Raw genomic sequence first — 12,912 nt, forward strand, 5'->3', positions numbered from 1 at the left:
AGCCATCTGATCTTTGACAAACCTGAGAGAAACAAGAAATGGGGAAAGGATTCCCTATTTAATAAATGGTGCTGGGAAAATTGGCTAGCCATAAGTAGAAAGCTGAAACTGGATCCTTTCCTTACCCCTTATACGAAAATTAATTCAAGATGGATTAGAGACTTAAATGTTAGACCTAATACCATAAAAACCCTAGAAGAAAACCTAGGTAGTACCATTCAGGACATAGGCATGGGCAAGGACTTCATGTCTAAAAACCAAAAGCAATGGCAGCAAAAGCCAAAATTGACAAATGGATCTCATTAAACTAAAGAGCTTTTGCACAGCTAAAGAAACTACCATCAGAGTGAACAGGCAACCCACAGAATGGGAGAAAATTTTTGCAACCTACTCATCTGACAAAGGGCTAATATCCAGAAGCTACAAAGAACTCAAACAAATATACAAGAATAAAACAAACAACCCCATCAAAAAGTGGGGAAAGGATATGAACAGACATTTCTCAAAAGAAGACATCCATACAGCCAACAGACACATGAAAAAATGCTCGTCATCACTCGCCATCAGAGAAATGCAAATCAAAACCACAATGAGATACCATCTCACACCAGTTAGAATGGCAATCATTAAGAAGTCAGGAAACAATAGATGTTGGAGAGGATGTGGAGAAATAGGAACACTTTTACACTGTTGGTGGGATTGTAAACTAGTTCAACCATTATGGAAAACAGTATGGCGATTCCTCAAGGATCTAGAACTAGATGTACCATATGACCCAGCCATCCCACTACTGGGTATATACCCAAAGGATTATAAATTACTCTACTACAAAGACACATGCACACGTATGTTTATTGCGGCACTATTCACAATAGCAAAGACTTGGAATCAACCCAAATGTCCATCAGTGACAGACTGGATTAAGAAAATGTGGCACATATACACCATGGAATACTATGCAGCCATAAAAAGGGATGAGTTTGCGTCCTTTGTAGGGACATGGATGCAGCTGGAAACCATCATTCTTAGCAAACTATCACAAGAAGAGAAAACCAAACACCGCATGTTCTCACTCATAGGTGGGAACTGAACAATGAGATCACTTGGACTCGGGAAGGGGAACATCACACACTGGGGCCTATCAGGGGGAGGGGGGAGGAGGGAAGGATTGCATTGGGGAGTTATACATGATATAAACGTTATGCACATGTACCCTAGAACTTAAAGTATAATAAAAAAAAAAAAAAAGAATTACTTGGTTATAGACAGCTTTAATACGTGTTTCTCAAATGCTGGTTGTAGTTGCAGTATACTGAAAATGTGAATAGGCTTATGTTCTCCTGTGTCTCTGGGGTGACAGAGGTCTTGGCAAGCTTATCTGGAACTGGTTCCCAGATATTTTTCTGTATACCTTAAGCTTGTGTCAGCGGATTTTATATTGGATTGCTTAGTTCAAACTTCAGGGCTGTAGGTGTTGCTTACAGGTAAGAGCCAGCGAGGTGTGGCAGTAGTAGTAGGGGTCTTTGTTTACATGGAGAAGATCTCCTGTGCCTCAAGCAATGGACTAGTCTGTGAAATGCCCAGTGGCCTGGGTTCTATGCTCAGCTCAGCGATGGGGTAATGTTGCACAGAATTTGAAGAGGCAAGCCTGTCCTCAGGTCCCCCAATGGTGGACACCATAAAAAGGACTGACTGGAGTAGCAGGGGAGTAGTGTAGAATTCGTATAATTTCCTTAGTTTTAAATAGCCTCAGTGTGGTGGCTTTCTCAAATGCCAGCTGTAGTCATAATGTACCCAGTGGGTAAGTGGGTTCAAAACCTAATGAGTAGCTGGGGTTGTGTGGGTAATGAAGGCAGCAGATGTCACACAAATCGTATCTCCTTTCTGAGTGCTATGCTATTGTGTCAGCAGATGTTGTAATGGACTATGCAGTTTGACCTCCTGTTCAATAGATGATACTTTCAGGTGAGAGCCAGCTGTGGTCATGGCTGTGGGGTTCAAGCTTCAGCTTTGTTTACCGGGATAAATATTCAGATATCTTAGAAAATGGGCTAGGCTATAGAGCTTCCTGGGTGCCTGATCCTGTTGTCTATATCCAAGGCAGATGAAAGGGGCAAAGCTGAGTTGGACTGGGCTAGGCAAGTCCATGTTTAGGCTCCCCAGTGGAAGGCACAAGCACCAGCCTGGAGAGGAGTCAGATAGCAATTCTAACACCATTGGGGCAATACTCCAGGAAGGAGCGAAGGAACCTCTGCAGTGCCAAAGAGCATGCATGAAGAAAGGGGTAGCTTTGAATTCAAAACCTAGCATGTGGCAGTGGGATCCACTTTGCTTCCACACTCTCAACCTGTTTAGCTTGGTAGCAAGCTAAAACAGCCAGACAAGACACAAGCAGTTTGCCTTTAGAACATTAAACTGTCCCAGGCTGCCAAACTCCCTGGTTGAAAGAAAACTGAGGCTCCTAGGTCACATCCATGCTGGCCCAGTCCTGCCAAGGGGACAGCTCCCAATTTCTGCACCTGCAGCTCATGCTCATGCCACACTCACCTCTCAGTTCTGGCCATGAAGTCTCCTTCCCCACAAGAGACTAGATTGAAAATCTCAGTCCAGGGACTTGCCAAACCAGAGACTTTTGCCCATTCTGGATAGCAGATTTCCGTGCAGTTCTGTATGAGTTAGGATTAGAAATGTCCTCCTTCTATTAGTGGTAGAGTATAGAAGTGCACACAAAGCACTTCCCAACGCCACTCCTTCTCATAGCCTCCCCACTGCTCACCAAGTCAGATCCTGTGCTTGGTAGGATCAAGGAGCTCCCTTGTGGCCTGGATTTCCCAGTTCCCCAATGAAAATATGTGTCGGAGAGAAACTCTCTCCCCCTCTTAAACACTGGTGACTCACTCACAAATTTCCATGGACTCATAGCATGGGCTGCTGCTGGCTAAAATTTTTAAAGTTTCTGAAGTTTATTTCACTTTTATGTCCATGTTCCTTCTTGGATAAAATTTTACAGTGTGACTCTCTGAGTGCTATTTTGCTATTTTCAGATGGGTGTGGTGTGATAACAAAGCCTCTAATCCATAATCATTTCCAGGCTTCCAGAGTGTCCTTGTGTCCTCCCTACAAATCTTTTATCACCTATAGGCCACAGAGGGACAGAAGCCATGGCACAGACACCTGGGCCTCCTCGAGCAGAAGGAACAGTAGAGTGAACCTGAGCTTAGTGGACAGGCAGAAGAGACAAAATCTCTGTCAGATAATCAGATCATAGGTTTAGCTGACATTTATTTCACAGTGTGTACAGTGAGTCCACGAAATCATCTTGCGATTATTTCCTCAAATCTACAATGCATAATTTGAATAGATATACTTGGCAACTGGCAGAATTCCCACATCACTTCCCTGACGTATGGAGCGAGTGCTGTTGTCATGGTAGAGGATAAATAGAAGCAACTAAAACTGCTCCTACCTAGGAAAATAGTAAACAAAAATCAGTACTGCATTCCTGGAGGGATTACAAAGACTAGTTCCATCAATAACTTAAAAGATGCAGGGGTGGTAATTTCCATCACATCCCCATCTAACTCACCTATCTCCTATTTGACCTGTGCAGAAAACAGATAGATCCTGGAGAATGACAATGGATTGTGAGCTTGACCAGATGATAACTCCAAACAGCTGTTATGCCAGATGTGGGTTCACTGCTTGAGCAAATTAACACATTCCCTGGTATCTGGTATAGAGCTATTGACTAAAAGAATGTTTCTTCTCGGCCGGGCGCGGTGGCTCAAGCCTGTAATCCCAGCACTTTGGGAGGCCGAGACGGGCGGATCACGAGGTCAGGAGATCGAGACCATCCTGGCTAACACGGTGAAACCCCGTCTCTACTAAAAAATATAAAAAATTAGCCGGGCGAGATGGCGGGCGCCTGTAGTCCCAGCTACTCGGGAGGCTGAGGCAGGAGAATGGCGGGAACCCGGGAGGCGGAGCTTGCAGTGAGCTGAGATCCGGCCACAGCACTCTAGCCTGGGCGACAGAGCGAGACTCCGTCTCAAAAAAAAAAAAAAAAAAAAAAAAAGAATGTTTCTTCTCTATGTCTGTTAGTAAAGACAGCCAGAAGCAGTTTGTTTCAGCCAACAAAGCAAGCAATAGAATATTGTACCTCAGGAGCAGGATTCTCCAGCTCCTTGCAGTAACTTAGTTAGTAGGACTTTGCCTTTTCTTTACACAAGGCACTGCACTGATCCATTAAATCAGGAACATAATTCTCATTAAATGTAGTAGGCCAGAAGTAGTAACTACTCTAGACTTATTGGGAAAACATTACTTTATTTCCCCATCAAAATGTCTCTTCTAATCAAGGAACTCATTTCACAGCAAATGAAGTGTGTAAATGAACCCATGCCCAACAAATTCACTATTACCATATTTTCACTCCTATGGACTGAATTATGTCCCTTCTTTCACCAAATTTATATGTTGAAGCCCTAACCCCTAAGGTGACTGTATCTAGAGATAGCCTTTAAGATTTAATGAGATCATAAGAGTGAGGCTTTAATATGATAGGACTGTGGCCTTATATCCTATCTCCCTGAGCCTTGTGAGAAGGTGGATATCGCCGGGCGCGGTGGCTCAAGCCTGTAATCCCAGCACTTTGGGAGGCCGAGACGGGCGGATCACGAGGTCAGGAGATCGAGATCATCCTGACTAACACAGTGAAACCCCGTCTCTACTAAAAACTACAAAAAACTAGCCGGGCGAGGTGGCGGCGCCTGTAGTCCCAGCTACTCGGGAGGCTGAGGCAGGAGAATGGCGTGAACCTGGGAGGCGGAGCTTGCAGTGAGCTGAGATCCGGCCACTGCACTCCAGCCTGGGTGACAGAGCGAGACTCCATCTCAAAAAAAAAAAAAAAAAAAAAGAGAAGGTGGATATCTGTAAGCCAGGAAGAGAGCCTTCACCAAAACCTAACCATACTGGCACCATGATATCAGATTCCTAGCCTCTAGAACTGTGAAAAAATAAATTTCTGTTGTTTACATAACCCAGTCTATGATATTAAGTTATGGGTCACTGCAACCTGCATCTCCTGGGTTCAAGCAATTCTCCTGTCTCACCCACCTGAGTAACTGGGATTACAGACATGCACCGCCACATCTGGCTAATTTTTGTATTTTTAGTAGAGATGAGGTATTATCATGTTGGTCAGGCTGGTCTCAGACTCCTGACCTTGTGATCCACCTGCCTCAGCCTCCCAAAGTGCTGGGATTAAAGGCATGAGCCACTGGGCCTGGCCAAAAACACCTTTGTGGCTTCTTGTTAATAGGTCTCATTCATGTGTTGGAGCTAAAATGTTAATCTTATGAAGGTGATTAATAGAATGGTTATTACCAGAGGCTGGGAAGAGTACTGGGAAGGGGAAATAAGGCAGGTTGATTACTGTATACAAAAATACAGTTTGAAAGAATAAAGGGTGGCAGGCAAGATGGCCGAATAGGAACAGGTCCGGTCTGCAGCTCCCAGCGAGATCAATGCAGAAGGTGGGTGATTTCTGCATTTCCAACTGAGGCACACAGCTCATCTCATTGGGACTGGTTAGACAGTGGGTGAAGTCCATGGAGGATGAGCCAAAGCAGGGTGGAGTATCGCCTCACCTGGGAAGCACAAGGGGTCAGGGAACTCCCTCACTTAGCCAAGGGAGGAAACAAGGGACTGTGCCATGAGGGATGGTGCAATATGGCCCCAGATAACATGCTTTTCCCATGGTCTTCGAAACCCACAGACCAGGAGATTCCCTCAGGTGCCTACACTACCAGGGCCGTGGGGTTCAAGCAAAAAACTGGGCGGCAGCTTGGGCAGACACTGAGCTAGCAGCAGGAGTTTTTTCTCAAAGCCCAGTGGCGCCTGGAACATCAGCAAAACAGAACTGCTCACTCCCCTGGAAAAAGGGCTGAAGCCAGGGAGACCACTGGTCTAGCTCACCAGATTCCACCCCCATGGAACCCAGCTAGCGAAGATACACTGGCTTGAAATTCTCGCTGTGAGTACAGCAGTCCGAAGTCGACCAGGGATGCTCTGGCATGGTTGGGGAAGGGTAGTCCACCATTACTGAGCGGTTTTCCCCTCACAGTGTAAACAAAGCCCTCAGGAAGCTCAACTGAGTGGAGCCCACCGCAGCTCAGCAAAACCACTGTAGCCAGACTGCCTCTCTAGATTCCTCCTCTCTTAGAAGGGCATCTCTGAAAGAAAGGCAGCAGCCCCAGTCAGGGGCTTACAGATAAACCTTCCATGTCCCTGAGACAGAGAACCTAGGGGAAGGGGTGGCTGTGGGCCCAGTTTCAGCAGACTTGAAAGTTCCTGCCTGCTGACTCTGAAAAGAGCAGCAGATCTCCCAGCATAGTTCTAGAGCTCTGCTAAGAGACAGACTGCCTCCTCAAGTGGATCCCTGACTGCTGTGACTGACTGGGAGAGAGCTCCCAGCAGGGGTTGACAGAAACCTCATACAAGACACCTCTGGCTGGCATCTGGAGGTTGCCTCTCTGGGAAAAAGTTTCCAGAGAAAGAAATAGGCAGCAACCTTTGCTGTTGTGCAGCCTCCACTGATGATAACCAGGTAAACAGGGTGTGGAGTGGATTTCCAGCAAATGACAGCAGACCTGCAGCAGAGTGGCCTGTTAGAAAAAAAGACTAACAAACCGAAAGGCATAGCATCAACATCAACAAAAAGAACATCCACACAGAAATCCCATCCAAAGATCACCAGCATCAAAGACCAAAGGTAGATAAATGCATGACAATGAGGAAAAAACAGCACAAAAAGGCTGAAAATTTCAAAAACCAGAGCACCTCTTCTCCAAAAGGTTACAACTTCTTGCCAGCAAGGGAACTAAACTGGACAGAGAAAGATTTTGGTGAATTGATGGAAGAAGGCTTCAGAAGGTGGGTAATAACAAACTCCTCTAAGCTAAAGGAGCATGTTAGGTAACAGGAATTGCTAACTAGAATAACCAGGTTAGGGAATAACTTAAATGACCTGATGGAGCTGAAAAACACAGCATGAGAACTATGTGAAGCATACACAAGTATCAGTAACCAAATCAATTAAGCAGAAAAAGGATATCAGAGATTGAAGATCAACTTAACAAAAAAAAAGTGTGAAGACAAGATAAGAAAAAAAATGAAAAAAAGTGAACAAAGTCTCCAAGAAATATGTGAACTATGTGGAAAGACCAAAACTACATTTGATTGGTGTACCAAAAAGTGACAGACAGAATGGAACCAAGATCCATCCCTTTGTTTTGAGCCTATGTATGTCTCTGCATGTGAGATGGGTCTCCTGAATGCAGCAGATGATGGGTCTTGACTCTTTATCCAGTTTGCCAGGCTGTGTCCTTTAATTGGAGCATTTAGTCCATTAACACTTAAGGTTAATCTTGTTATGTGTGAACTTGATCCTGCCATTATGATATTAACCGGTTATTTTGCTCGTTAGTTGATGCAGTTTCTTCCTAGCCTCGATGGTCTTTATATTTTGGCATGTTTTTGCAATGGAAGATCTACCCAGCAAATGGAGAACAAAAAAAAAAGCAGGGGTGGCAACACTAGTCTCTGATAAAATAGACTTTAAACCATCAAAGATCAAAAGAGACAAAGAAGGACATTACATAATGGTAAAGGGATCAATTCAACAGGAAGAGCTAACTATTCTAAATATATATGAACCCAATACAGGAGCACCCAAATTCATAAAGCAAGTCCTTAGAGACTTGCAAAGAGACTTAGACTCCCATACAATAATAATGGGAGACTTCAACACTCCACTGTCAACATTGGACAGATCAATGAGACAGAAAGTTAACAAGGATATGCAGGAATAGAACTCATCTCTGCACCAAGCAGACCTAATAGATATCTATAGAACTCTCCACCTCAAATCAACAGAATATACATTCATCTCAGCACCACATCACACTTATTCCAAAATTGACCACATAATTGGAAGTAAAGCACTCCTCAGCAAATGTACAAGAACAAATTATAACAAACTGTCCTTCAGACCACAGTGGAATCAAACTAGAACTCAGGACTAAGAAACTCAATCAAAACCGCTCAACTACATGGAAACTGCACAACCTGCTCCTGCATGACTACCGGGTACATACCGAAATGAAGGCAAAAATAAAGATGTTCTTTAAAACCAATGAGAACAAAGATACAACACACCAGAATCTCTGGGACACATTCAAAGCAGTGTGTAGATGGAAATTTATACCACTAAATGCCCACAAGAGAAAGCTGGAAAGATCTAAAATGGACACTCTAACATCACAATTAAAAGAACTGGAGAAGCAAGAGGAAACACATACAAAAGCTAGCAGAAGGCAAGAAATAACTAAGATCAGAGCAGAACTGAAGGAGATAGAGACATAAAAAACCCTCCAAAAATCAATCAATCCATTTCTGCATCTATTGAGATAATCATGTGGTTCTTGTCTTTGGTTCTGTGTATATGCTGGATTACGTTTATTGATTTGCGACTGTTGAACCAGCCTTGCATCTCAGGGATGAAGCCCACTTGATCATGGTGGATAAGCTTTTGGATGTGCTGCTGAATTCAACAGCCCTATATGCTAAAAACGCTCAATAAGTTCGGTATTGATGGAACGTACCTCAAAATAATAAGAGCTATTTATGACAAACTCACAGCTAATATCATACTGAATGGGCAAAAACTGGAAAAATTCCCTTTGAAAACTGGCACAAGACAGGGATGCCCTCTCTCACCACTCCTATTCAACATAGTGTTGGAAGTTCTGGCTAGGGCAATCAGGCAAGAGAAAGAAATCAAGGATATCCAGTTAGGAAAAGAAGAAGTCAAATTGTCCCTGTTTGCAGATGACATGATTGTATATTTAGAAAACCCCATCGTCTCAGCCCAAAATCTCCTTAAGCTCATAAGCAACTTCAGCAAAGTCTCAGGATACAAAATTAATGTGCAAAAATCCCAACCATTCTTATACACCAGTAACAGACAAGCAGAGAGCCAAATCAGGAATGAACTTCCATTCACAATTGCTTCAAAGAGAATAAAATACCTAGGAATCCAGCTTAGAAGGGATGTAAAGGACCTCTTCAAGGAGAACTACAAAGCACTGCTCAGTGAAATCAAAGAGGACACAAACAAATGGAAGAACATAGCATGCTCATGGATAGGAAGAATCAATATCGTGAAAATGGCCATACTGCCCAATGTGATTTATAGATTCAATGCCATCCCCATTAAGCTACCAATGACTTTCTTCACAGAATTGGAAAAAACGGCTTTAAAGTTCATATGGAACCAAAAAAGAGCCCGCATTGCCAAGACAATCCTAAGTCAAAAGGACAAAGCTGGAGGCGTCACACCAAAAGCAACGGCAGCAAAAGCCAAAATTGACAAATGGGATCTCATTAAACTAAAGAGCTTTTGCACAGCTAAAGAAACTACCATCAGAGTGAACAGGCAACCTACAGAATGGGAGAAAATTTTTGCAACCTACTCATCTGACAAAGGGCTAATATCCAGAATCTACAAAGAACTCGAACAAATATACAAGAAAAAAACAAACAACCCCATCAAAAAGTGGGGAAAGGATATGAACAGACATTTCTCAAAAGAAGACATCCATACAGCCAACAGACACATGAAAAAATGCTCATCATCACTCGCCATCAGAGAAATGCAAATCAAAACCACAATGAGATACCATCTCACACCAGTTAGAATGGCAATTATTAAGAAGTCAGGAAACAACAAGTGTTGGAGAGGATGTGGAGAAATAGGAACACTTTTACACTGTTGGTGGGATTGTAAACTAGTTCAACCATTATGGAAAACAGTATGGCGATTCCTCAAGGATCTAGAACTAGATGTACCATATGACCCAGCCATCCCACTACTGGGTATATACCCAAAGGATTATAAATTACTCTACTACAAAGACACATGCACACGTATGTTTATTGCGGCACTATTCACAATAGCAAAGACTTGGAATCAACCCAAATGTCCATCTGTGACAGACTGGATTAAGAAAATGTGGCACATATACACCATGGAATACTATGCAGCCATCAAAAAGGATGAGTTTGCGTCCTTTGTAGGGACATGGATGCAGCTGGAAACCATCATTCTTAGCAAACTATCACAAGAACAGAAAACCAAACACCGCATGTTCTCACTCATAGGTGGGAACTGAACAATGAGATCACTTGGACTCGGGAAGGGGAACATCACACACTGGGGCCTATCATGGGGAGGGGGGAGGAGGGAGGGATTGCATTGGGGAGTTATACATGATATAAACGTTATGCACATGTACCTAGAACTTAAAGTATAATAAAAAAAAAATCAATCAATCCAGGAGTTGGTGTTTGGAAAAAATCAACAAAATTGACAGACTGCTAGCAAGACTAATAAAGAAGAAAAGAGAGAAGAATCAAATAGATTCAATAAAAAATGATAGAGGGGATATCACCACCGACCCCACAGAAATACAAACTACCATCACAGAATACTATGAACACCTCTATGCAAGTCAACTAGAAAATCTAGAAGAAATGGATAACTTCCTGGACACTTACACTCTTCCAAGACTAATCCAGGAAGAAGTTGAATCCCTAAATAGACCAATAGCAGTCTCTGAAATTGAGGCAATAATTAATAGCCTACCCACCAAAAAAAGTCCAGGACCAGATGGATTCACTGCTGAATTCTACCAGAGGTACAAGGAGGAGCTGGTACCATTCCTTCTGAAACTATTCCAATCAATAGGAAAAGAGGGAATCCTCCTTAACTTATTTTATGAGGCCAACATCATCCTGATACCAAAGCCTGGCAGAGACACAACAAAAAAAGAGAATTTTACACCAATATCCCTGATGAACATCAATGCAAAAATCCTCAATAAAATACTGGCAAACTGGATTCAGCAGCACATCAAAAAGCTTACCACCATGATCAAGTGGGCTTCACCCCTAGGATGCAAGGCTGGTTCAACATTCGCAAATCAATAAACGTAATCCAGCATATAAAAAGAATCAAAGACAAGAACCACATGATTACCTCAATAGATGCAGAAAAGGCTTTTGACAAAATTCAACAGCCCTTCATGCTAAAAATCCTCAATAAATTCGGCATTGATGGAACATACCTCAAAATAATAAGAGCTATTATGACAAACCCACAGCCAATATCATACTGAATGGGCAAAAACTGAAAAAAATCCCTTTGAAAACTGGCAGAAGACAGGGATGCCCTCTCTCACCACTCCTATTCATCATAGCATGGAAGTTCTGGCTAGGGCAATCAGGCAAGAGAAAGAAATCAAGGATATCCAGTTAGGAAAAGAAGAAGTCAAATGTCCCTGTTTGCAGATGACATGATTGTATATTTAGAAAACCCCATTGTCTCAGCCCAAAATCTCCTTAAGCTGATACGCAACTTCAGCAATGTCTCAGGATACAAAATTAATGTGAAAAAATCACAAGCATTCTTATACACCAGTAACAGACAAACAGAGAGCTAAATCAGGAATGAACTTCCATTCACAATTGCTTCAAAGAGAATAAAATACCTAGCAATCCAACTTACAAGGAATGTAAAGGACCTCTTCAAGGAGAACTACAAACCGCTGCTCAGTGAAATAAAAGAGGACACAAACAAATGGAAGAACATACCGTGCTCATGGATAGGAAGAATCAATATCGTGAAAATGGCCATACTGCCCAAGGTGATTTATAGATTCAATGCCATCCCCATCAAGCTACCAATGACTTTCTTCACACAATTGGAAAAAACTGTTTTAAATTTCATATGGAACCAAAAACGAGCCTGCATTGCCAAGACAATCCTAAGTCAAAAGAACAAAGCTGGAGGTGTCACGCTACGTGACTTCAAACTATACTACAAGGCTACAGTAACCAAAACAGCATGGTACTGGTACCAAAGCAGAGATATAGACCAATGGAACAGAACAGAGTCCTCAGAAATAATACCACACAACTGCAGCCATCTTATCTTTGACAAACCTGTGAGAAACAAGAAATGGGGAAAGGATTTCCTATTTAATAAATGGTGCTGGGAAAATTGGCTAGCCATAAGTAGAAAGCTGAAACTGGATCCTTTCCTTACTCCTTATACGAAAATTAATTCAAGATGGATTAGAGACTTAAATGTTAGACATATACTATAAAAACCCTCGAAGAAAACCTAGGTAGTACCATTCAGGACATAGGCATGGGCAAGGACTTCATGTCTAAAACACCAAAAGCAATGGCAACAAAAGCCAAATTGACAAATGGATCTAATTAAACTAAAGAGCTTCTGCACAGCAAAAGAAACTACTATCAGAGTGAACAGGCAACCTACAGAATGGGAGAAAATTTTTGGAATCTACCCATCTGACAAAGGGCTGATATCCAAAACCTACAAAGAACTCAAACAAATGTACAAGAAAAAAACAAACAACCCCATCGAAAAGTGGGGAAAGATATGAACAGACATTTCTCAAAAGAAGACATTCATACAGCCAACAGACACATGAAAAAATGCTCATCATCACTCGCCATCAGAGAAATGCAAATCAAAACAACAATGAGATACCATCTCACACCAGTTAGAATGGCAATCGTTAAGAAGTCAGGAAACAACAGGTGTTGGAGAGGATGTGGAGAAATAGGAACATTTTTACACTGTTGGTGGGATTGTAAACTAGTTCAACCATTGTGGAAAACAGTATGGCAATTCCTCAAGGATCTAGAACTAGATGTACCATATGACCCAGCCATCCCACTACTGGGTATATACCCAAAGGATTACAAATCATGCTGCTATAAAGACACATGCACACCTATGTTTATTGCGGCACTATTCACAAT

At 42.4% G+C, this 12,912-nt stretch overlaps 1 protein-coding gene across 4 annotated transcripts in view; it reads right to left on the reverse strand.

Moving 5' to 3' along the window:
• FAAH2 (fatty acid amide hydrolase 2) overlaps positions 1 to 12,912 on the reverse strand; it is a 242,356-nt gene that overhangs the window by 87,742 nt on the left and 141,702 nt on the right. The gene's annotated exons all lie outside the window — the stretch shown is intronic.

Source organism: Trachypithecus francoisi, unplaced genomic scaffold (assembly GCF_009764315.1).
Source record: "Trachypithecus francoisi isolate TF-2019V2 unplaced genomic scaffold, Tfra_2.0 Lachesis_group6, whole genome shotgun sequence".
NCBI classification, from domain to species: domain Eukaryota; kingdom Metazoa; phylum Chordata; class Mammalia; order Primates; family Cercopithecidae; genus Trachypithecus; species Trachypithecus francoisi.